Source organism: Lipophrys pholis (genome assembly GCF_963383615.2).
Source record: "Lipophrys pholis genome assembly, chromosome: 22".
In the NCBI taxonomy this organism is placed as follows: Eukaryota; Metazoa; Chordata; class Actinopteri; order Blenniiformes; family Blenniidae; genus Lipophrys; species Lipophrys pholis.
Genome location: NC_137644.1, coordinates 5,421,607 through 5,446,140, shown reverse-complemented (window position 1 = coordinate 5,446,140; position 24,534 = coordinate 5,421,607).

Genomic DNA, 24,534 nt, shown 5'->3' with positions numbered 1-24,534 from the left:
GCTCACCTCGCGCCGTGCATCCATAGCTGCGAGTTAACGGACACATGTTGGTGTTTTTAAGACACCTTTTCCCTCCGGCTCAGGGGAGCCGGGGTCGAGGGCACCGCTTCCTTTTCATTTATTTTTTTCTTCTTCTTCTTCTTTTCTCTCTCTTCTCCCCCTCCTACACAGCACTCTGCGGAGGTGATGCAGATCCACACGGGCCTCATTGGACATGCTAACGTATTCACACACAGCCCGAGCACAGCTGGCTCCACGTGGGAGAGGCCAGCGCTCCGGTCTGACACCAAAACTGGACGGCGGAGGGAAAAAAAAAAAAAAACACCAACAAACATTCACTCCCTGCAGCTGCAGATTTTCACTGATTCGGGCTTGAATAATAACTCTATTTTTAGGGCGCTTTCTTTGTATGAAGTGTCTTCCAGGGGTAGACAGTTGAGACAGAATGAAAGGGAAAAGACAGACTGGAGAAGGGGGTAAATTTAGAGGAGAAGAGGCTTTATTGGTGGTGGCTGCAGTATTCTGGCAACAGTACTCATCTACAATGATGAAAGTGTTTCCTGGACAAACACAGGCTTCAGTTTAACAGTATTTAAAAGTGATTTCTGAGCCAAATTATGTTTTTTTCTTTATTTCATATTTTTTCCCCAACTTAAATATTTATTAACAAACCAATTTTCCATATGATAAGATATATATATATATCTGCATGTTCTACCTGTGCATGAGACCAGAGTGTCATGACTCCTAGTCCGAATTCTCCTGGGACTTCAGAGTTTTATCGTTGACAGTCACGCGGAATAGCGATACAGCTGGGTCGTCCGTCCATACGAACGTGAATGTCCGTGTGCACCCATTGTTAACGTTCTCTGCGCCTACCAGTGGCCCGACATGAAAACTACATCGTTATCAGATTTGTGTGTAAGGCAAATTTGATTATAGGAGACCGTTCAGACACAAGGCCATTCACAGTGCTTTACAAAGAGATAAGAGAAAAACATTAAAGGGGGATTATGCAGCTTTTCAACTCTTTCACGTGGTCTCATTGGTCCAAAAACATTGTATTCATAGTTTATCGCTCCAGATCCAGCTTTTCATTGATTTCCCTCCATTTGAAAATTGGACCATAGGAGCTGCATTCAGAATCTGCTGTGTCTGTGTGAACTGGACTGGCTCCGCCCACACAAGCCCATCTTGGGAAGAGGAGGAAGTACTTCCTCTCGTGGTGCCATGTGCCTACCTTGATTGGAATTGGCTAAACCCCCCGATGACACTAAATAGGGTTTAATTTCTGATTGGCTCGTTGGAGCAACACACTTAAAAAATTAAACAAGCCAGGGAGAGAGAAGACAGACGTTCTTCACTTCTGGGGCGTCAGTCCAGGTATGGGGACAATTATTACTGGTGGAAAACCATTAGACGGTGAATTTTGCATAATATGACCCCTTTAAAGATTTACAACGATATAAAAAAAGAAACCCATTTAATCAAACGATTAAGAATCTCAATCTCAAGCAATTAGGAGTACTAAGAGTATTATTACATCCTCTTGTCAGAGGTCAGACTGCTCTAGGTACCTTAGCAAACAACGGGCTCACCCTAGCCATTGTAGACATGAAACATTCCAGAAAAGAAAAGAAAAAAATTATGTGTTTTCACCTGAAACACTGTCGTATCAGATAAAGGTAAGATAACGTGTTTAGCTTCGTGACCCAAATAAGAGTCCTGTCGGCAGTTTTTGCTTCAATTTCAAATTTGTATACCAGATTGAAAACATGCAGCATCACTTGCAATTTGACATCAGCCTCATCATTTTCAACCACGCTATTCCCCTCAAGGTGTCAGCCTTTGCTCCAATGTCAGATGTCCATGATACACAATGCAGACTACTATAGAATAAGTGCATTTGTAACCGGAATCGACTTCTTGAAATGTGACTGAGACGCGCGGTGAAAGCAGATTTCAACGTGTACGGGCCGCACGCTGACACGTCTACCTGCGCCGCATGCCGCACTTCTATTTTCCCCTCACATCTAATTCTTGACAAGTGTTTGGGACGAAGGGCCTTGTTCCGGAGAGGTTGGCGGTTTGCTTAACCTCCCGTGGCACGAAGGTGTTCATTATTCTGATCCATACCCCCGCAGGCCAATCCATCACAAACAATCAGTCAATCAAATGCTCTTTTCTTGATGCTTTTAACCGAACCATTTGTCACCCTTCACCTGCAGCCTCGCGGTGCCGCGCGCAGCAGGAATGCAAATAGAAAACAAAATGTTTTGTGGTTATAATGGAGCAGTGTGAGAATGCAGTGTTTTAAAAGCCTGGATGTGACGGCGGCGTGTGCGTTCCCCGGTACATCAGGGGCTGAGTGGCGGCCACGGGGAGGCTGAGATTACAGAGTAAAGCCATCCTCTTCGTCCCTCAAGTAATAACAGCGAAATGAGACTGACATTTCACTCCGTCAGCCGCGCACGCACACACTGGGCGAGCTGAGAGACCGCAGAACAAACACTCGCGCACACTAATGCACACCGAGAGGTAATGCAACAAGCCGCGGAGATAGACAGCAGAGTGACAAAGGACAAGACAGTTTGGACACGGGAAGGAAACTCAAAATTGCAAAGAAAACAGAGTTTCCCAAACTTTGAAAATGCTGTGAAGCGCTGCTCTTCTCACGTCATTTCAAGAGGTGGCAGATGAAAGTCCACGGAAAATGAGAAAAGTTTGTTTCAGGATCTGAAACTGGAAGTTCTTAGATGAAGAATTCCAACACTTGAATATTTATGTGTTGGATATTTTCTGATAATATTTCCTTTGGAAATCCCGAAAATAGAGCATCTTCCTCCTCTAACATCCAGATTATAGAGCACCTTCCTCCCTCTAACATCCAGATTATAGTGCACCTTCCTCCCTCTAACATCCAGATAATAGAGCATCTTCCTCTAACATCCAGATAATAGAGCATCTGCCTCTAACATCCAGATTATATAGCATATTCCTCTAATATCCAGATTATAGAGCATCTTCATCCCACTAACGTCCAGATCAAAGAGCATCTTCCTTCTCTAACATCCACATTATAGAGCATCTTGCTCTAACATACAGATTATAGAGCTTCTTCCCACGAATTGATGTAACATCATCTGATTTTTATGAGCGACTCAGTCATTCTATTGTCAATTCAATGACAAGTTCACCTCCTACTTTTCAAAATAATGTGTTAATCATAAAGCGATAAAAATAGATGCTGAATCTTGTGTTAAGTTGTTTGTGAAACCCTTTTTAATATGACTTTCTGTCATTTAATTGAAGCTCAATACAAACTCAAAACTTCACATTTTTTTCAACATAACCGCCATCATCCCACTCACAAGCTCTTCAGTCTCATACATGTACACACAGCGACAGTTTAATTACCTTCAATGATGCTAATTTAGTATTAAAACTTTTATCTCAAGACCAACAAAGTTGACTGGGAGCACCAATTAGTTTTATTTTCTCACTGTAGAAAATAGTAACCGTTTTATGACAAAACTCAACTCTATCTCTGAATTGACACATGCTCGTTTTAGAAACTTGAATTTTCAACGATTAAGGCAGTCTTTACCCTGCAAGGTCAGGAGTTGAACCAGCAACAAATGTGTGCACCATTGATATTGACCGGAAAAAATTCTGTTAAGAAAAAAAAAAAGAAAGAAAAAAAAAAAACATTAAAATTGCATGAGAATTTTTCCGTTTCCATTCATCCTTTTAAATTCAATATTTTATAACTCCCCCAAAAAAATATGTGGAGGGAACCCAAGACAGACAGACAAAGACGAAATCGGAAAACAAGGAAGCAGAAAGAAAGAGTTATTAAGCGCACATTAATGTTTGCTCTTCTCCTCCATGACTTTCCCTCCCGAGATCTGCCCGTCGCTACAGTAAGCATGAATACTTAATCACACACCAAACAGTGTCTAATTCTTCTCCCCAGAATGCAGGGAACACGATGGAGCAGCAGAGACGGAAGAGAAGGAGTGGGGGGAGAAAAAAAAAAGAACGAAAAAAAATGAAAAGACTGAAATGTCACGGAGGCAGTGCTGGGATACTAATAAAGCTATGCAAATAGCAATTAGCTGAACCAATAACCTCTGAGTCAATACGCAGCAAACCCAAATGGGAATATCCCAGTGCCAGGCTCAGGAGTTCAAAGGTCACGCTGTGATTAGAGGTCACAGCCCGAACGTTGAGAAGGTCGAGGAAAAGAGGCGAAAGTGTCCGCGAGAACAAAAGGAGATCGATGCTGCTTTGGTTTAACGCTGGAAGTGCATGTCGTGAATGGCGGCAATTCCAGAATTCATCCAACGCGGATTACATGCACTCTTTAGATTGTTGTTGAATTTGATTTATTTCATGATAAAGATTTAATGCAGGTATGGCAGTTTGTCTGTTCTAGTGTTTTCCAAAGATATTGACACGAGGATCGGTGTGGGGGATTTTACTCCGAGCTGTGCTACATGCTACATGCTACATCCTAAATTGTTTCGGGGCTCACACGGCAGCGATGCCACATGATAAACATTAAAATATAACTGATACTCTGGGTGCTCCAGAGGTACTGCCAGGTCCAGCATCACCACCTGCTTCAAACTCTCAGATGCTGGGACCAAATCTGGCCCGAGAGATGTCCTGGCGATGTGCTCCGGGAACTCAAGCTGCTTCTGAAGGTCTGCTTTCAGCTGCCAGTCACGAGCTGAGGCCAGCCACACAGTTGGAACCTGAACTGCACTTGTTTCTCTCCTGCCTTGACAAAGCTGATGTTCTGCCTTGCCGGGGACTGATGTCTACTCAGCTGGATTCTGGTACCGATGGTGTCTGCTAGTACCTTTAGCATCTGGTCGTGGCGACATGTGCACCTCCCCTCCCCCGGGGTCTTATGGCAGCAGCTGAGGATGTGATTGAGCACAGCCGGGCACAGTGGACAGTGGACGGGCTATGGAGTATTTCATAACACTGCCTGCATCTTGAGTCTTGAGTCTTGCTGGTTCTGAACTCCAAAGCTCTTTCCAGGTGATCTTCTGTGCAGATGCATGGTCTCAGTTGATCCAAGCCCCTCGCTGACGAATGCCCACTGTCCTTTTCCACCTCTGCACAAATTTTGCCCCGGATCAGCTGGCATCACTTTCTCTACCCTGGGCTTAGTCGTTGCGCGGCGTGGCTACTAAGCCCAGCTTACCTCCCGAGTCTCCCGCTTCCTTCCTGTTCTGACTGCGATGCTTGCAGAGGAGACTCTGGTGTCAGTAGAGTCTCTATAGACTCTCGAGCCCTGGTGACCTTAAACTCCTCTGCCAGACCGGTGAAGGGAAGCCGCAGCTTGTTGGTAGTTCCATACAAGGCGATGCTGCTCAGGCTCTTTGGCCGGCCCATCCACCTGCAAAGGAACTGGCTGATGTTTCTTTTGAAGCCCAAGAACTGTCAGTATTGGAACTTTGTAAGCCAACAGTGGCCAGAGGAGCCTCGGCAGGATTCCCTGCCAATAGATCCATCCCTTTAAATTCAGCCTGACTTGTCCACTGCTAGACGCCAGCTCCTCAGTTCCTTTTGTGGTTCTACTGTGTTTCTCATGGTGACGTCAATGATCTTCCCCAAATTCTTAATGGACCTTTCAGACACTGACGATATTAGAGCTCCATTCAAGTAAAATAGATAAACAAATGTAAAGCATGCACAACATTATATCATAACTTAATGTTATAGTCAAGACCACCTAACCCAAGGTCGAGTCAAAGCCAACCTTTAAGGGACCAAGTCAAGACCAAGATCATATTGTTGTTTTTTTTATTGCACGACTAGTTTTTCTCGGTTATATATAAATTAACAAAATCAAATATCACTCATATATATATATATATATATATATAGCAAAGAAAACAAAGACTATGGATAGAAGAGTCCTGGTAGGACAACAAAAAAAAACCCGACAATAACGCACTGGTGCAAAAAATGAAAAGTTTTGGTTTATTTTTACAAATTCTTCCTTTCTTCCATTTGCACCTCTGCCTCAATGTACCTCTGCAACTAGCCGTACAATATTCAAATGAAACCATTTGTGCGGTGGAATCGTTGCGCGGTTGAAGTGATTACAGCTCATGAAAACATTCAGCCTGAGATGAGGGGGTCAAACGAGCGTTGCTTTGCAAGCCAGGAAGATTATGCACCATCAGGCCAAAGCACTGTTATAATCAAAGACGGAATCAATTATTCAAAATACCTGCGAACTCACGTATCATCCTCATCTCCAGATGGATTTTGTTACATGTCCTATTATTTGAACGTTTCATGTAAACACACATGTAGAATTGACGCCGGCGTCGAAATCCGACAAAGCAGCAGTGAGCTGCCTGGCAGTAGGAAAAAAAAAAGAAAAAAGAAAATGTAAAAATAGAGGTGTAAAAGCCTCTTCAGTCATTTATTGTGAGAATCAATCTTATTAAATCACACCCTGCGGAGACAGGGGTGGAGGATTACTTGGTTGCTCGTCATTTGTCTTGAGCATTTTAATCTGTGAAGAAGAGGTGAAATGACCTATGTTAGACATACACATGTGCATAAACACACACACACACACACACACACACACACACACACACACACACACACACACACACACACACACACACACACACACACACACACACACACACACACACACACACACACACACACACACACACACACACACACACACACACACACGAGCCCGGTGCGGGGGCCACTTTTGATGTGCTGTTAGTCCGGGCGCATTGCAATCAGTAGCAGCATGTAGCCCGGGGCTAGCAAGACAGCATAAGATCCGCTGCGGCATCGAGGCAGAGAGAGTGAATGTGTGTCGATGGGTGATTTTTGAGGAAGGCTTCTAAGTGTTTACAGAAGGCAGAGCGGATATAAAAGCATAACGTGGGAGTTTGTCCCTCAGTGGATTTCTGGAATATTTTCATTTCATCTGCTTCAGAGGGAAGATGAGCTTTCAACCCCTCTGCTGCAGCTGATGGAGCACTTGGTCTCTCTAAACTGTGTAGAGGCAGCTTCAGCTTTTGAGTTCCTCGTTGTATATTTCCTTGTTTTTCCATAACTTACGCCGTTGCATGTTTGTGATTTTTTTTTAAGTATTTGTAAAATGCTCCGTGAACAAGCGTTTCCAATTATTTACATTAACCTTTACTGCTGTCACTAACTTTGTTCCTTATCCATCCTCCTTATATTCAGATGTTTTCATGGTTTTGCAGAAAGATGGAGGCTATGTTTGGTAGCATCAGCTCATAGGTACGGTTTACCCCGGACTTCTGGCAAATCTCATTACGCCTATAGCCATCTTAGCGCTGCTACGGTATCGAACAAGCGTGTTTCTGGTTGGAGGAAGAAACAACTGCAGCCAGAGGAAAACCCACATGAGCACAGGAAGAGCATGCAAACACCCCACAGGACCTGGGGAAGCTCACCTGGGTCTATGCTGATCCTTTGCATGCTCTTCCTGGGCAGCCTTACATTTTCCTCCAATATTCTCTAAATTTCTCCACATGAATGTTGGATTTCACCTACTTTGGTATGTTTTCTTAAATAGGTGATACCACTTTTTTTTTAAAGCAGTACTGACCTTTAACTACTTGCTGATACTGTGTCCCGATACGAGTACTTATTCAATGCCATAAGGCTTAATTTATACATAATGTTAAAACAATGAGTGACAGCTATGCCTCTCTATCCCTGAAACAACATGTCCTGAAGGGGAGTTTTTCCTTTCCATCGTCGCTGATGCTTGCTCATGTGGATTTGTTGGGTTTCTCTCTGTAAAAAGCTCCTAGAAATGACTGTTGTATTAGGTGCTATTCTATATCGATAAAGTTGAATTGAATTGGATTCGGCACACTTTGTAATGGCGACATTGTGAAGAAAATACAGGTAAACGACTTATTCATTGTTTCCGTGTGTGTGTGTGTGGTGTGTGTGTGTGTGTGTGTGTGTGTGTGTGTGTGTGTGTGTGTGTGTGTGTGTGTGTGTGTGTGTGTGTGTGTGTGTGTCCCATCTCAAGTCCCTGAGCAGGTCTGACTGTGACACAGTTGCCACTAATTACAGATCAGGCAGATTAAAACCTGGAGAGGAACGGGCCAATCAAAATCTCCCTTGGAACTCCTCTTCCAAACCTTGGTTTCCCTCCGTCCCTTTTATTTCACCGTTTATCACCTTGTCGTCATCACTTGGCCATCTTAAACCCATCTCTGCATCCTGGTGACTTTTAGGAGCCGCACTGTGAATATTCTACATCTCATCATTGGCTGACCAGATAAGACCAAACATAATGCAATGAGACTCAACAGGCCAAGCGCTATATGCGAAATGATTAAATGAGAATTTACGAGAGGCTGAGGTTTTTGAACTACTGCTTGTTTTTTTTTAGGGAGGGTGGTTCATCCCATCTATTTTCAATCTTACTGCAGAGTTCTTGCTTTTTTGTTTGTTTTTTTTAAATAAAATGGGCCTCTCATTTCTCAGTTTGTAAGTTGCATGAAGCAAGCAGGTGCAAATGTGAAAGATTTGCTTGTGATGTTCTTTGTTTGTCGGGTTCATCCCGAAAAATGCAAAAGCTGAAAAATAATACGGAAGAAAATCTGTTTTTGCAATGAAGTAAAGAACGATTTACATGCAAATTATTCAAAGAAATGTGCATTTCTAATACAAAACCCACAAGTTGGCATTTTGAGTAAAATGAACGGAATACTAAACCACTGATCATAGAATATCAACTCTTTATGAAACGTTCAAAAAATATTAACTTTGTTGCTTAAGAAAATGACAGAATCCTGGATTCAATACCGGGTTGAACCTCCGTTGGCAGCGATACTATTATCCAGGCCCTTCCAGTAGCTTCTGATCAGAACTGCACGTCAATCAGGATGAATTCCTCATCAATCTTCTGAACCTCATCGATAGATTTTGATTGCCTTGTGCAAACCTCAGATCAATTCCAAGTCATGTCTTTGGGATTCATGTCTGTGGTCTGACTTGGCCATTCCAAAAGCAGATTTTTCTTTATCTCAGGTCATTTCTGACACTGCCCCAAGTAGCCCCTAATCATGATGATCCCTCTACCGTACCTTTACCTAATGTTCTTGGGCAGGCGTGTACTACAGTTCGTACAATTTAAAGTGAACACAAGGGTTGAATTACCTTTTGCCAACAGTGCTGCGAATGTCCCATGGCTGTTTAATGGAGCTGGTCTGTGTGCCGGTGGCAGAGAAAAGAAGCCTGGACAAATTGCTGTACATCACGGCGGACAATAGCGGCCGTCCTCTGCACACCGCCATCATCACACGGAGGAGCTCGTTCGGAAGCAGGCTGCTGTCACAGAGCTGCTCGACAGACAGACTCAGGAGGAGCTTCCTACCCAGAGCCATCAGACTGTACAACAGCACATTAGGAAGGAGGAGGGAGGAGGACAACAGCAGACTCAAACACGGCACAGACTGCTCGTGATAATCAGACACATTATTACACAGACTGGGATGGTTCAGCTATTTGTCCGTACCGTGTTCTGCGCGTTGTCCATTTGTAACCTTTAAAGGAGGCATCATCTGGTACTCTCACATATCCACTCTCATTTAAATTGTCCTTAAATCAATTCTTAAACCAATTAAAGAGAATCAAATAGCTCGGACCCTTTTTCAAACCGCAACTTCCTGTCGCGATAGCTTGACTGGTACAGACGTTAGCCGTTGATTGGCCTCAGGAACTGTCAATAATGACGGTGGGGTTCAAAGTTCATATGCTGCTAACAGAAAAGAAAGATGTAACGATGGTGGAGCCGTCTATAAACGTCCGCAACGCAGCCCAGAGAATTAAAATCACCTATGATTCAACGTTTATACTAGTCCGGTTAGTGGCTAGGGATTAGCGGCTAACTGCTAAATCTAACAGAGGTGGGTTTTATGATATTAGCCTCCTGTGTTGACCACAATCAAAATCTCCTGTATTGGGGTGCGCCCCCTTGTGGGAGATTCTCGTTTGAACAAAGAGCCCAAAAAGAAAAACTCTGCAACTTTTAAACTTCGGATCTTAAAATGGGTCCAACACCAGCATACGTGTTTTAAGAAGAAGAAAAAAGTAATTTCCTCTAAATATGATTCTCCATACATTCTCAGTGTATCCCTTCCAGACCTGGAGTCCTGTATGTCGGGCACTTAGGATATAATGTCCATTGACCCATCTTTTTTGTCATCAACTCACCCACCTTGATATATTATGCTGAGTTTGTAGATTAAGCAACCACAGCAGCATGTATGGCGTCGCTATGTAGATGGATGCCGATGAGCTCACATGGCCCGACTACTTCTTGGAGGAATTTTTCAAACCTTTCTTCCTGCCACAAATCTCGCCATGGTGATATGCAATGATGGTGGTTTTTTTCCGCCGACAAAATAGATACCAAAATTTGTTTGTTTTTGTAAAAAAATAAATAAAAATAAAGATGGTACAACAATCCCGATATGTCAACAATTTTCAAATAAACTGGACCGCTCACTAATTTTAATGTACAATCTTCCATTTCGAGGTGTCTAGGTATTGTCCGGTTCTTCGGGGTAACAACGCAGGAGAGACGGAATATTCCACAATGACAATTAAAAAAAGAACTAAGCATGGGGAAACAGAGAATTGGAAGAGAAGAGACGGCGGCGGCTGCTTGGCGATGTCAAGTCTGGAGATATGAGTGGAGCAAATGAGGATGAACCAGTCACAGCTCCAGACAGGCAGCTGGATAGACTAAAAGAATGTAGAGACAGGATGGGAGGGCGAGAGGAAGGAAAGGATTCGGGAGTGTTATTGTGAGCGCCGACAAGTGATGGCAGAATCTGGGTGCTGGGTGTCACTTTGGAACAGTCAGTACTGACGTTCCAGGTGGTGAGCAGTGGGAAACACAGACTCTGCCTCGCAGGGCTGCAGCATTTTCCAGCCTAATCATACTTGGAAATAAATGGTGCGCCAAAAAAACAACACACCAGAACCCTTCAACACATGTCAAAATCACCACAATGGGTCCAGATTATGCGAGTCAAAGGATTGTTACAGTGATGCCCAGAGAGACGCTTACATATTTTCAGCTGATTGTATTGTGGACACTTTAACAAACAAGGTTCGAAAGTACAGTCGGTTTTATTGTTCTCTTCAATAAAATAAACCCAACAACATTGATTTTTTTTTCGAGCCTGACAACTACAAGATAAATCCTTCATGTTGGGAATGAGATAAATTTATATTTGTCATCATTGAACCCAAAAGACTGTCGGTCAAATGAATTCATGACAAAAAGGAAAATAAATCTCTCAGTTAAAAATGCTCATATGTTGAATGCAGTGCTTCTGTTGCGCAATGGCAACAGGAAATTCTATCAAACCATTTGGATTATCCATTCCCTTTAAGTGAAATAATAGCCCATATCAGTAATACACAGTACAAGCAAATGGTCCTAGACTTTCCTAGCAACTGCTACTCAAGTTTTTATGGTAGTTTATACAGTATGGATTTTTTTCTTTATGAATTCTCACTTTCAGGAATTACCTGTCGATGCCTGCTCATACATAATGATTTATAATTATGGACTTTAACCAATAATTCGGCCACCGTTTGCAGTGCAATGTTTGAAAATTGTTATTCATTTCGTTGCGTTTCGCGTTCACACAGCAATGTTTTGAAAATGATGTTTCAATTCCTTCACTTGAGACGTGTAAACAGTCTTAGTTTTACATGACCTATGGATCTCAAACTGTTAATATATGTGTCTAATTGTTGGGCTAAAGGGACACATTTGTGGTTTAAGCTGTTTGACAGGAGGCTCATCCTCCCACACTGTGAAAACTCACAAATCACAAATCTACTTCATCCATGTGCGATTTAAGCACAAGTCTTTCAGTCAAGCATCTCGACAATTATTAAATAATTCATCATGCTATAATGTTGATTTCCAGTTAATGCTGGTGAATAGAAATACTGCTCTGCAATGATAATGCACTGATAACACGCATCTCGACCAAAAGCACCAAATAAACACTCCGGTTACGACATATTCAGCACCAGAGTTGGCAAACATAATTTAAATACAATCCCAGGGGGAGACGAGGCTGTTTTTTTTTTTTTGTTTTTTTTTTTTTACAGGCAGCAATTGTGAGTAATTTGACTTTTTTTGTTTGTGGCAGAGAGCAATTTGCAAAACCTCCCCGGGCTGGAGGGGAGGCTCATCACTGAAAAACCGTTTAAGTGAGGTGGACACACAGTGCTGACAACCGGTAATGACAGTTCATTAATCTATTGGCCACAACAGGCCTTGATATGCTTGCGTCGTATTAACCGAAAGGTGTTTTGTCTGCAGAATTCAGTCGTTATACACTTCTATTTCTCAATATATTTGTCCGCGAACGTCTACATTCTCTTGTTTACTTACCATTTAACAAAATAGAAAAATTGTCTGTCAAGGTTTTAAAGCTTTATCTGTCAAATATAATGCAAGTACTTACTTTGAATGTCTGGAAACATCTTGGACTCAATGTTACTGAGATTTATTCAGAATATTCTAAGCAGCCAAATTGATGGCGTTACCTTCCCCCATCATGTCAAGAGCTTTCACGATTTGAGGCGTTCAGCCAGTTATTAGCAGCACATACAGCTTTTAGCTCGACACAGACTTTTTTTTTTTTTCCCAACTATCAACATCACTTTGTATTCTGTGAACGAAAAGCCTGGTAGTTCAAAACATTATGTTACATACTTTAGTCGGTCTGTCAGAATATCAGCCGTGAAATTTTGGCCTTGGGCGAAGGAACTGTCGATTAGATTTGGGTGGTGATCCGGATCAGGGATTTTTAGCTGATATTGTTTTTGTCTTTCATCATGCAACTGCCAGAGATAAAGATTTGATTTAAAATCCTTGAGGTATGTTCACAAGGTCAGGGAATCAATTTGACTGAAGATGTCTGTAAAGTGAGGAAAACCTGTCGATCGGTCAAGTTTTAGCAAATGTTTGCACCTGGCTTATCACGTTTCTCTGTGTGGAAAGACAAAATTAACCCTTTTTGACCACAGATTCTTTGCACATTAGATTGCCATCTAAAAATATGCACCTATCGATATCAGTCAGAGTGGTTGGGCACGTTGTAAACCAAATTTAAAAGAGAAATATTCAAACCGTTCAGTATTTCCTGGGTTTGGATGCAAGTAGCAAACAGTCACTTCACCTCATGCATGAGAAAATGTTTCATTCTTTATTCTATATTGCACGTATTAGACTGATAGATGCAAAGCAAAGGCAGTTAGGTTTGCTGGACGACAATGCATAAGGTCGGGTACCATGGCTTGGTCATGTACCAAAGATAGCAAAGTTGCCATGAGATGGACTCCAACAGTAGGGAGGAAAAGAGCAAAACCCTAAAACCACCTAGTGAATGGCTGCGTTCACAGAACTGGTGCATCATGGGACCAGACACAGTTGGGTTATTGCGTCTCCGACTGGATGAAGGGGATGAGAGAGTGAGTGAATGTCGCAGGGAGACCGAGCTACTTCATTGCAAAGCAGCAGAAGCATTAAAGCCATACTGTGCGGATGAATTTGAGAACATTTGCATGCTAAAGGTTAGACAAATGCAACTAGGACTTTTGTTAACCATTCGGCAAACTTAAAAAAAAGAGATTTCTGTTAAAACATTTTTTAAAACACTCAAAAATCCTTAACACTGTAACACTTTGCCATACTTACAGCTGAAGACTTAATTTAACTTTAAAACATCTGTCCACTATTCAGGGGAGAAGCATCTTTTTCCTATCTTCTACCAATTTTAAACTGTGAGGCTTTAACTTTTCTAACATTTTTGGACTTATATTGGCTGTGTAGTGGCTGTTAAGTAGAGTGAGACAGTGTCTTGCTCAAGGACACTTCAACATGTGGACAGACAGGAGGGAGACGACCTGCTGGAAGTGTTTACAACAAACTCAGTTCTCCTGACCGCCACGCCTATAATGTAAAGTAGAAAAGCATTTTGTTTAGTTTTTTTAACAGTGACCAGTGAAGTAACCCAGCCACTTTTTTCAGAAGTGGCGCTCGCTGAGAGGAGCTGGTTGAAGTCTGGGTATCTAACCAGGTTCTAGTTCAGGGCCGGTGCCAGGGCCAGTTCTTAACTGAGCACCGCCAAAGAACCGGTTCTTTTTCCATTGTCAACAGAGCCAAGTGAGAGCCACGTCATTGCGTCACTCCAAAACGTCGTACGTCGCTGATTTCACCAACGTAGCGCTGGCAGCACGCATACAGGAACGAGGAGACGGCCTGTGTTCATCGGTTTGGTCTGAGTCGCTCCATCTACTTTGGCCTGAACCTCGGATGGAGAAAGAGCCAGAAAACATCCGTCTTGTTTTAGTCCAGAGTGGCCATTGAGAAAAAAAATAAAAATAATAATAACGCGTGGATGAGATTGGGGCTTATTTTTCCAACATTTCAGCATTACACGGTGAATTTCTGCTCCTTTCGCTTTATTTCTGGATGTGTCTGAATCAAATGCTTCAACATCGGAGAAAAATGGAGGCGTAGAATGACAGAATGCAGCTCTACAGCCGTTTCCAATGGCAACCTACGTAAACACACGCTGATCAACAACAAAAGTTCTCTTTCACATGAAGCACCATTAAAAGGAACATTTTTATGGCTAAAAAAAATAAGAAATCCAAGCTTTCATTCACAGTAGCATATAGTTTGTTTTGTAGTTGCTGATGAACCAAAAGCTTCATCATGGGATGATGACGCAGCCTCATGCAGACCTCAGCCAGCGGCCATAACACGACGCAAGGCCTGGAAGTAAAGTTCGTTACAATGATGTTATGATGAAAAGCGTGAAAAAAAAAACGGGAAGAGAAAACTACTTCTAAATTATATAGCCGACGCAGCTGGCTTAGCGTGACGGCACCGGAGCTTCGCAGCGCAACAGTTCGAAAGCCACCGGCTCCGCGATCACGAATTAAATGATCTCGTTCCCTCGCATTATTAACTTGAGGGAGCGACTTATTATATCGTTCCCAATGTTATGTTTTTCTCTATAACCACTCCGGGGCTCCGTGTTCGATTTCGATTTCATAATGCCGGTTCAGAGTCTCTTCTGCCTTGTATTTAGCGATAAGTCCGCCCCCAGCTGATAACGTGTCTGGCCCCGCTCTGGCCCAGCAACAATGCGGGGCCAGCTTAGCACCTTTTTTAGCCCCTGGTGGGCCGGGGATGAAGGGATGACTGGAACAACATGGCCTGATTTGACGATATCCTTTCTGTTCCTGGTCATTATGTTCTGTTCCAGCAATTCCTGATGAATTAGTCAGAAAATGTCTGCTTGTGTGAATGGAAATATTTCAGCAGCGAAAGAAAAAGAATGTTCCCATATCTGTGTAAACATGACATGTCCAAAGACGCCTTCCACTATTCACTGATTTGGATTCACGCGTCACCGTTAACACTCAGTATCCCCGCTGCGCAAGAGTTAAAAGGCGCAAGCAAAGCCGTGCATACTCCAGGTATGTGACATAAATCCCCTCTTTCTCCTCGCGTGGATTTCTTTCATACGTGCACACATTTGGCAGAAATTCATTCTAACAATGTCGCCGCTCGTCAGAAATCAAAAGACATGAAGGAAGCCGAGCGAGTCGCTAATGATGTGTGAATCGTTAAACAGCTGAGCGAGACACCAAGAGGTTTCTTCATGGTGTTAGTCACACACGGAAAAAGATTCAGAGAGAAAAAGACACTAAGATTGAGAAGAGAGAGAGAGAGAGAGAGAGAGAGAGAGAGAGAGAGAGAGAGAGAGAGAGAGAGAGAGAGAGAGAGAGAGAGAGAGAGAGAGAGAGAGAGAGAGAGAGAGAGAAGATTCAGCTGCTTTGGAGCGAGGGACTGGCAGGCTGACTCAGAGGGAAGAGCGAGAAAAAAAAAAGAAAAAAAAAAGGAAGTGTTTTCATCTTCCCGCTGACTTTTTTTTTCCTTTCTCCCGCTCGCCTTCCCATCCTTTTCTATTTCCATCCCGCTACATCTATCATTCTTTTCTCCTCTCTCACTTTCTCGGGCGCCATTGTTCTCTCTCTGTCAAGAGTTGTCATGACAAGGCTGTTTATTTCTAATGGTTGACATTTCACCCTGCGCCGCTCGCCTGGAAGAACACACCGGGATGAATGTGCTGCGATTTTCAAAGGAACATCTTGTTATTAGCAGCCCCCCCCCCCCCCCCAAAACACACACACACACACACACACACACTGATTTTAACACAATCGCTTGCTGGAATGAATCAGCAAGCACGGCGAGGACGGCTCGCCCAGGCGCAGAGGTGCATTTAAAAATGGAAAGATCTATCTGTGCTTTTTAACCTTTCATCCCAGCGCGAGGAGAGAAAGCAGCAGGTTTCTGTATCTAACACACGTCATGTTCAACCCCCCCCCCCCCCCCCCCCCCCCCCCCCCCCCTGCTGCCTCCTTCCATCCCCTCGCTCTCCGGCGTGGAATCAAATTAAGGCAGGGATTAATAAAAAGATGTGGGCTCTGGTCTAAACGTGTATTAATGTAGGTTACAGGCCAATCACTGCAGTGATCCAGCGGTCACACTCAAACCCACAGAAGGAGATAGAAATGAAGGATTTGGAGCAATTCATCCCAGTTATTCTTTGTTATTTTATTTTTATGGCGCAATTCTAATCATTGTGCCCTCGTTCATCCTCCCTTGTCTCCCACACACGTGTCCCTGACTAAAATAACTCTCATAATGGATGTGAAAAGGATCATTCTGATAGGCCAGAGGACAGTAACGCTGAGCTGAGGACAAATTCTGTGAATGCTGTTTCTGGCATTGAAGTCACGTAACAAAATAACAGGGAATCCAACATCTTTTCAGATTTGCTGTGTGTGTGTGGGGGGGGGGGGGGGGGGGGGGGGGGGGGGTGCGTGCCCCCTCACAGTGGTTGTGTGGGCTGCTCTCTTGACCAGTGTTTGGAGGGACCAGCATACTATGCAGAGAGGGTCCAGCAAAGAAGCTGTACTTCAAAGCGACAAGTGTTCCATGTCCTGCTTTCCACCGGCTGTAAGGCGAGGGAGTTAACCCCGAGGCTGAGGGCAACTTGGGCCCTTGAGCAAAAGTTGGTCTCCCTTGCATCCTCCGACCACGGTCTGGAGACCGGCTCAGGAAGGGTTAACACTTTGTCATAAACTAAAGTGCTTTCAATAAAACTTTGTCAGAAACTGCAGGGTTTCCTCTACATTCATTTAGGAGTGGCGGACCGCCACTTTCAATTCAATTGACGCGAATATACATGGACCTTATAAAGGATATGTAAATGATGTCAATGGTAATAGACGCCGCTGCAGGTCAGAGTCCTGCACTGGATCCGGTTCTCGTGAGCTCGTCCTATGATGAGGGTGCGGGGTGCGCTCGGTGGAACAGAACAAACGCAGGCCGTTTTTTTGGCTGCTAAAGTCGCGGCAGCTCCATGTCAGTGCACCGTTATAGGCAGCGAGCCTCCAACCGACATTTAGACGGTTGATTTTCGAGAAAGACGGATGAAAAAATAGCGCACAGCACAAGCTAACCTCACTCTGCCGCAAAGTAAACCTCACGCTGCCGTAAAGTGGTATCGGTGTTGTGGTATCGGTGGCAATTGTATGAGTACGAGTACGAGTACTCAGGGCTGGTATTGAACCGATACCCAATACTGGTATCGGTATCTGTGCATCCCTAACTTATACCCTGCACACACATTTAAGAACAATAATGATCATCCAAGAAAAATTCACCTTCAATTACCTGCTGGAATGAGGGTGGTTTTTTTTTGGGGTTTTTTTTGTTTTTGTTTAGTTTTTTTACACTTTCTTCTTATAATAGAAGAAAAATCTGTCATTGTTTGGCTTGTTTGGTTACCCCCACATGTTCAGAACGAATCTTATTGTCGCTGCTTGTTACTGCCTGAAGAGGCGGGACATGTGTGAATTAGTTTGTTCATGACGCGAGTAGTGAAAGTAAAACTCACAATCTGTACTTTACTACTGCACATTACAGTTTTTCACGATTGATAAGACACTGAATTGCATTGACTGCACACAGCCACCAACTGACTGTACACATTTCTCAATAACAGGACTCTGGTGTCAAAACCTCGAACACTATTCATTGTTTGCACAGTTTCCAAAACTCTTGCACTCTTTTTGCAAAACACTGAACACATGTTTTGCTCATTTGAACACACTTTTCAATTATAGCACACATTTTTCAAAAAGTGAACAGAATTGGGACACTGTTCCAACACAGTGGTCACAAATAAGACACAACGCTGAAAGCTGAAAATACTTTTTCCAATGAACTGCAACGATAAAACCTGCTGGGAAACTGCATTAGCTGGTCAGAATGGATGTCAGAGGAGTAAGAGGTCACGGTGGAAGAAGAGAATGTGGACGTGGACAACCTGGACCATGGCCAGAACCAGAAACTGGATCTTCCCATACACCTAGTCCTGGACCACGACCCAGACAAAGACCTTGACGAAGACAAAGACCCACGCAAAGAAATGCAATTCCAGATGAAATTCGTGTGACTGTCATTCATAATGTGCTGATTCATGGAATGACAATGGAAGAAGTAGGACAAAAAGTGACACCCAACCTGAGCAGATACACAGTGGGATCTGATTTTCTGCCGCCATATTCTCCCGTTCTGAATCCTGTAGGAATTCTTCTCTACATGGAGGTGGAAGGTATATGAGCGGCAGCCATATTTTATGAAAAATCTCTTGCAATCATGGTCTTGGCATGGGAGGATGTTTCTGATGATGCATGTCGGGGCTGGATCAGACACACTAGGTCTTTCTTTCCACGTTGCCTGGCCAGAGAAAACATAGCTTGTGATGGTGATTCTGTCCTGTGGTCTGACCAGGCTGAAAGAATTGATGCAGACGTGGTGTAAATATTTGCATACTGTACTGTGTACAATACAGTGCTGTTTTTATTATTTTTTTGTCTAACATTATTTTTATTTGTAATGTAATGTCAGGCACTGCAATGGCTCCCGGAATCATTCATAGGATGCATTTGTGTTTAAGTTGTCATTTTTGAGGACGGTATAATTTTTTTATACTTCATGTGAAAACACAGTGAGAGACGAGTGTTTTGTATTTAGCAGTGCAGTGTCCTACTTTTTCTTTGTGTGTGCTAATTTTGACAATAAAGTGCACTTTTGACACAAGTGTGCAGTGCTTTTCAAATTGTGTCCTAATAAAGAAAATAGGGTGCATTGTTTTGGGAAATGTGTGCTATTTTTCAGGAACAGTCTTATCATTAGAGGAAAACTGTAATGGACAAGTGACAAAACATGGATGGTTGGATGGATGGATGGATGGATGGATGGATGGATGGATGGATGGATGGATGGACACTGAACTTTCTTTTACATTTTTTTCAATTGTTTACACGCAATTTTGAAAACCGGGTTCTTTTTTTTTCAAAATATAATCACAATTATCCAAACACCACACTCAATTTGCAAAATTCCTGGATAGTTTGCAAAATAACACACTTCAGTCAAAACGTATACACATATTTGTTAAAATGCTATTAGTTTTCATTTCACCAACACAGTCCTCAATGATCAGACACTATTGCAGCCAGTTCCACACGGCTGTGATAAATAAAAAACACATTTGTAAAAAAAACTAATTTTAGGAAATAGCATGTGCTAGATTTGTGGCCAGACATGGTTATGTAAGGGGTGATTTAGATGTAAAAAAAAAAATAAAAAATAGTGACAAACCCACAACATTCTTCATGAGTAGTTTGAGATATAGGGAGAATGTACACAACTAGGCCTACTATAAACTTACCAAGCACTGCACAACACTGATGCTGCAGACTGAATATTTCAAGCATTTATTTCAATACTTACAGTATTTCTTACCGTAATCAGTTACAGTAATCAACCAACAATGAAATCAATGAAACAAATAAAATCTCTAGACGAATAAAGATTACTGCATGAAGTACATACATTCTGACTCTGAAGAAAAAAGCAACAAGAATATCGTAACTATTCATCATCTCTCCGTCTGGCTAGAACGGGCCATAAGATTTCATCCACATCACAGGCTTCTCCTCTTCCTCTACCTGGGCCTCCTCCTCTACCTCCTTCATCTCCTCTTTGAGCTCTCTCTCTCTCATTCTCACTCTTCTTCTTCTAGCTCCTTCCATTTTTGTTGAAGACAGGTGAACTCACCTGCTGCCTTTCATAGCACATCTGAGTGCTGCGTTTTCAAATGAGCACATTTGTGCTTCCACACCTGGTGGATGTGATCATCCAACGTGTTCATTTGTGTGGTCATTGGCAATCTGGGGCTTTGTAATGACAAGGAAGTAACCTAAGGTGTGAAAATGTGTGTGGAGTTTTACAAATCACTGTGTGTAATGTTTTGCAAAAAGGGTGAAGCAGACATTGTGTGTGGTGTTGTGCAAGTCTGTGGAGGTGTTTTGCTCCTTGGAGGAGAATTTCGCAAAGTGTGTGGAAATTTTTTTATTTTAGTGTGTAAACAATCGTAAAAAACTGTAATCCCATCAATGATTCAAAGATTACTTGGATTTCATTCAGTTTTGCCCTTTTCGTTCAAAACACTGCTCAAATACACTGAGACAAGCAATCCACAGAAGGTAAGACATTCCTTGGTACGTGAACCAATCTATAAAAAATCCAGTTTCTATTAGAACTGTTCTTAAAGCCGGAGGATGCCGCAATGAACATAGAAGCCCCACAATACAACTACGCCTTCCAGTTTTCCTGTTTGGATTCAATGAAATCTCCTCAAATGGTTCTCCTTGCCTTTAATATAAGTCTGTCTGGAAATCCGTCAAATGAAAACATTTACTCAGGAGGGACAGATAAGCAACAGTGCAGCCGAGAGCAGGTCGATAGGCCGACACCAAAATGCGGGATTTACTCAAAATGGATTAGATAGCTTTACTTCTAAACTGTATATTGCAATTGACATCTAGAGCGGGATCAAAGTCGGCACCGTGCGAGATCCTACCGAGGTTTGGTCAATTCCTATCAAGTCAACTGGACGTGGAATTTGTCCATAGGTGCCTGATCCAATTCGCAACGCTGACGCAGACGTGAAGTGAAATTGAACAGTGGACTGAACGCACAAGTCGGTATTATTGGTCTTTTCCTCCAGTGAGGGGAAACAGAAGAAGGCCACTCTCTCTGAGGTGTTGTGCACACCTTGTAGGCTGCCAAGCCCCATTAGAGGGTGACAAACAGACGTCCACTCGACTCAGCGCTGTCAGACCTCGGTAATGAAAGGCACATCAGCCTTAGAAAAAGCAGAGGAGGAGGAAGAGGAGGAGGAGGAGGAGGAGGAACAACAAGCCATGCACTGGCACAAACCCATTTTAAGACTAATGGCTTAAATGCAACTGCACAGTTTAGCAATGCAGGGAACAGAGAAGAAGAAATGTTCCCTAAACTATGTAATGAGAACAAAGACAAAGAGAGGCCGAGTAAATATAGATAAAAGGGAATCATACAAAAGTAGCAGATGAAAGAGGAACACATGAGCAGGAGGTTGTGATGAACGCCTAAACATGTAGAAGCAGAAAGGAATCAAAGCGCCGGGGTCCTCTGTGACTCATTGAGCTACATGTGTCGGCACTACGCCATTAAACCGCGAGATACGACGTCAATAATTATCTCTGTTTCAGCCACATTGCTATCAAGTGATTTAGTGGTACTAATAAAGCCCCGACATAACAAAGCATCTATCTTTGGCGAGCCACGCTCTCCATAATAAAGCTGGTTTAGAGCGTTTCTATTCCCTTCGCAATGAATCAGGGCTGCACTTTGCGAGGCGTGCAAGAAAACCATAAGTACATAACAATGACTTATATACAAGTCGCCAGACGGGTGCAGCGCCGCGCGTTATGGATTGAGCAGTTTGGGAGTCTTGTCACCGTCGCCTACAGACGGCGGCGCAGGAACAGTCGCTGGCTGACGTGGAGGGGACGTCGAGGCAGATTGTGTCAGTCTCCCTGTCCCTGCCTGCTTTGTAATCTTTCCCAGAGAGGACGGATGGGACTCGGCTCCGTCCACGGGGAAATGTATTTTCTCCGTGAGGGTGTGGAGGAGAGTGAAGGGGGGAAAAAGGCCTTATCGAATCTATAACTCTCCCTCAGTGTCGCCTTGAAAGAGGAATGAGAAGAATAGACGGGGAGAAGGAAAGATGAGAGCCTTCTCATTTTTTTTATTTTTGGATGGTTGTCTGATTGATTAATTTAATGGCGTCCGTAACACATTTACACCGTGTCACCTCTCAAGTCGACCGGAAAGAAGTTTACATGTAATAAAAAGTTATGAAGTTAAATTGAGAAGCAAATGGTTGGTGGCTCACAGATGTCAGTGGCAATGATATCAGATGGCAGCTGTTGGGCGCATAAAGCAGATATTTCACTGAAAGTCAGTGAAATGATGGAAATCATCCAGTTGGTCTGATGACACGTCACCTGGAATAAACCCGTGTGTTCATGAGTCTGTCTGGCAGACAAAGGAGGCCTTCGGCCCCAAAGCTGTAAGGGTAGCGCTCTCGAAGGGTCTGACATTGGTCCGTATCAAAGACAAAAACCTGTTTACTTAGGAATGCAGCAAAGACACTCAGTCAGGAATCCCTCTAATGGGCCCCCCGACATGTCACAGTGTAGTGGCTAGAAGAAGGCTTCCTAGAGACATTTGGTCCATCATAGATATAAACAGCCCAACTTCAAACCTCCTCAGACTGCAACAACAGCTTGGGATTCTTTCTAATGGGGACCCCTGCTAGCGGCTGGCTGGTGCTGCTGCGAAACACATTGGAAAATGGAGCGTACCTATCCAACAAGACAAAACAAAACAATGAGACAGTGGCAAGTGAAAAGAATCGTATATTTAGAAGTTGTTATGTGACATGGTGAGTTACACTGGATCGGTACAGTAATTCAAGTATTCCACTGCATATCTTTGAAGATAGAGGTGCAAAAAAAAAAAAAAAAAGGCTAATGATGAATAACTAGAGGCCTGTACTATGAACCGTGATAAACATATCCAGGATCTCTCTCTGTTTCCCGGGTTAACTTGGGAGGATTTATCCCGGTGAGAAGTGAGCGAGCGTCGTCGTGTGGAAAACCCAGGATTAATGCTTGAAGTTATCTCGATAAGGGAAAATCCAGCGTCGTAGTACAGGCTACTGAAGATGCAAAACAAAGACATTAGACAGTCGTGGCATTAAGACACTGCATCGGCCAAAGTCAAGCAGGTCGCCTTGGAATAAATTAACTACATACAATATGCAACCTGTGTTTCAGTAAGTGAAACATTAAATATGGGCTTCTGGATCGTCATTTGATGCAGCTGCAGTGGATCCAGTTGAGGAAGTCAGGTCACCAGTCCATCACTGGACAAGACACACACATTTTTACACAGATGCAATTTAGACCCAGTTTCATGTGAAAACGGAAAACCTTTGCTGTGTTGTGGATGTGTGTGCGTTTACACGTCAATGGTGCTCGGAGTCACTGAAAAAACAACTTTTGGAAAACGGTACACAAGGTGTATTTTATTTTTTTGTTTAAAAAAGGTCCCACTCCGTCTCTAGGGAAACGGGGTAAAGCGCAATTTTTTGAAAATGTTGCTCCTGCACATGTAGTAAATTGCTCTTTTACACATGCTCAGTAAATGAAAAGTGTTTCCTCCGTGGTGTCATGACTCCCAGTCCATAATTCAAAATTGGGACTTGGTAGTTTAATAGTTGACAGTCACCATAATAACAATCTAACTTGGTCGTCTGTCCACTAGAATGTCTCCGTACTCCCATTGTTAATGTGTAGAGCGTTTTGTTCTCTGCAGGCACATTATTTCTTTACAAAAACAATCAACAGCCCCCACTAGTGGCACAACATCAAAACTGCATCATGTTCAGCGTTTCTGCCATTTCCATGGAAACAGACAGCATTTTTAAAAACGTTGTCGTGTATACATAATTTTTCTGAAATGAAAATAAAAAAACAATGCGCTTTAACTTGAAATGTTGTCGTGTAAATGGGAGCCTTCGAGTCACTGAATTACCTCAAACACGCTTTTGGACCATGGGAGGAACCCGGAGTACCTGGAGAAAACATGCGTAAAAAGAAGGGAGAACATGCAAACTCCAGAAAGGCCTCCAGCGCACAATCTTTGGACATTTTAGTCAAAAGGCCAGGGAGCTAACCACTTCATTAGGTGAAATGAATGAAAGTATAAAAGTCTATTTCTGACCATTGAATAACTAAAAACTGGCAGATTTACTCAAAAACAGAAGGAACATTCCTCATGAAAGCTTTTATACTGCAACAAATTGGCTTCACTGAAAAGGAGAAAAGCACCCAGAGTGCTAATGCTTTATCTTTGTGAGCGTGTGTGTGTGTGTGTGTGTTTTGGAAAATGACACGCTGACA